Below are 2,517 nucleotides of genomic sequence, written 5' to 3'. Positions count from 1 at the left end.
ACTTTCCTTATTATCCAAATAAGACAAAATTCCTACGTACAAAAGCACACAGGACCGCGCACTCAATTCCGGCCACTTGAACTGGCGCAGATACGCGCGCACCAGAGCATACACAAATACAGAGATATAGTAACGAAGAGTTCAAAACGAATGTACCTCACGATAAGTACTACATACATCCATTATCACTAAATCCCTATCAAAACGTATCAACAGGTTAATTCGCACTATGTAGCAATTACTTCAACCAAATTTCAATATTAATGAAAAACGCACATTAAATATTACGAACATTTTTTAAGTACATGTTCGGATCCTTTGATAAAATCCTATTTACTCGTACCATCGTTCCAAGCTTTACAAAACCGTACCACATTGGTCTTTCAAAACTTCGTCGTCAAGGACAAATCTTTTCCCTCTTCCTAGGTATTCTCAATCATATAATGAACACAGTATGAGACCACATAAAGCCAAGAAGTATATTTGAAGAGAAAACGATAAATCATAGTACCACCAAGAAGTATTAAAAATGATTTAAAAATCGTTGATGATCTTACATAATACAATCCCGCCGACCGATACCATGTAATTCATTGTCCGCGTATAAGATATATGAATATGTATTTTTCTTTCTTTTCTTCTTTTGAAATTCTAGCTATAATACAGAGTGTCATCACCGCCGATGAACTGCAACAAAAACCTGAAAATATTAAAGCACAATTAGATACATACATTGATCAATTCGCCCATGATATAATTTTTATAGTAACAAGGAGAAATCGGAAAGAAAACATTTTTTGCACGAACAATGCTTTTAACCAACGTTTCGTAAAAGCGAATCAGTAATGTGTATATTAACGCCCATAAGATATATGTATTATGAAAAATTATGAAGAAAAAAATTACTTCCTTTTCATTCAATATTAATATTTGGTACCGAGCAATCAATAAATACGAGGCAGAAACGTTTGTTGCCATATGTTGTTAAGCAATGTGGATCATTTCATATGAGTTATTTCAAAAGATAGTAACGAAAAAATAATAACTCGTCGAATTAAAAGGGATTGATCGAGAAATTCGTATCCCCCAACTCGTATCCTTTTCGGCTTTTTCGGCTCTTTCGACCACGTAATAGAATATGTTGACTGACTTTCAAATGAAATACATAATAGGAAAAAAATGATACTACGAAAATAAAACAAATATGACAAAAGATTTTCTCTGAATTCCCACTTTTTATTATCGCACAATAAAGCAATAATAAAAATTTAATGTTAATCGCATACTGCTGTGTATTATGATATGTATTATGAAGTTGAGGGTTACATTAAACACACATAGCATGTGTATACAAATGTTTGTATACAAATTACAGTTAATCGAAATAAACTTCTATATAATCCGTATTTAAGGAGTATATACTGCTACGTGCTTGAATTTATAAAAAATGTTCTTTTCAAATTCGATACATTACGATGAACTAATATTCACAAAAAATTTACTTCAATGTAAATTTTCCTTGAAGAAATTAATCTCCATGAGAAAATCGGCTATTTTCATTTCCGTTTAAAGTTCTTCGACGGACATATATTTACTTAACAAAATTATAACCCAATCTAATTTCCAATAAATGAATATATCAATGAAGCATACGAAAAAGTGATTATCCATTATCAAACCAACCTCTATAGCAACATCACGTTGCAGTACATCACGATCGGAAGATTTAAGAGATTTTTAATCTACGAGCAGTTGCTAACAATGTTCATTCTTTTGTTAGATTTTCCAACTGCTTCTTGAACCACTCTACTGTTTTCACAATCCAATGTTCTATATTATAAAAGGTGAAATTCTTATGAAAGATTGAATAAGATAGGTGACAAGATACTTATATCTGATCTCTTCATACCTCGTTTATTAAAATCCGATATTGAAATAAGTGGTTGCTACAGCAACGCCCTACCAGTAGCAACAAGTTGTTTCCACACACCAGGTAATTAGATGCCTCTCTCACCAACTTGGGTTTCATATCTCTTGGAAGATTTGTAATAAATTCGTGAGCAGCACCAGCTTCCTCCGCCGTTTTTACGATCTGATACAGTAAATAACGAACGATATGTAAAGCAAAATTCTTTGAAACAACATAGAAATTTTTATTCATAGGTTATAATTCACCTCTTATCCTTTATCAAGTGTCTTGCTTTCCATATCTAATATTCTTTATTAGATTAGTGGAAAAATATATAGGTTCTTAATTTATATGCACTAATACAATACCTTTAGGATAGCTAGAGTTAAGAGATTTAATGTCCCACTTATCAATAGAAATACTCTCGTCGACATCATAAAACCTATATAAAAATTCAATAAATTATTATGTTACATACCCATGATATTGATTTTATATTCTATATCACATTTTAGAAAAAAAAATTTATATCTGATCTCTAAAATATCTTACCATTCCATAAACACAGCATTGATCGAATTACCATTTAAATGTAGGAATAGAAAAGA

General features: G+C 31.3%; 1 long non-coding RNA gene across 2 annotated transcripts in view; it reads right to left on the bottom strand.

Moving 5' to 3' along the window:
- Positions 1–1,546: 1,546 nt before the first annotated feature.
- The window catches only part of LOC122636790, a 67,028-nt gene continuing 66,057 nt past the window's right edge, over positions 1,547–2,517 (bottom strand). Inside the window, exons 1-4 of one of the 2 annotated variants that reach the window (XR_006329058.1) lie at positions 2,462–2,517; positions 2,176–2,351; positions 1,910–2,092; positions 1,547–1,830 (exon numbers count right to left, since the gene is read on the bottom strand). This is a non-coding gene — a long non-coding RNA (uncharacterized LOC122636790). The remainder of the gene's footprint in view (positions 1,831–1,909; positions 2,093–2,175; positions 2,352–2,461) is intronic. The other variant, XR_006329059.1, reaches the window with a different exon arrangement.

The sequence above is a fragment of the Vespula pensylvanica genome, chromosome 23 (assembly GCF_014466175.1).
Source record: "Vespula pensylvanica isolate Volc-1 chromosome 23, ASM1446617v1, whole genome shotgun sequence".
In the NCBI taxonomy this organism is placed as follows: domain Eukaryota; kingdom Metazoa; phylum Arthropoda; class Insecta; order Hymenoptera; family Vespidae; genus Vespula; species Vespula pensylvanica.
Note: the sequence above shows the minus strand (reverse complement) of the source record. Positions and strands in the feature narration are given on the sequence as shown.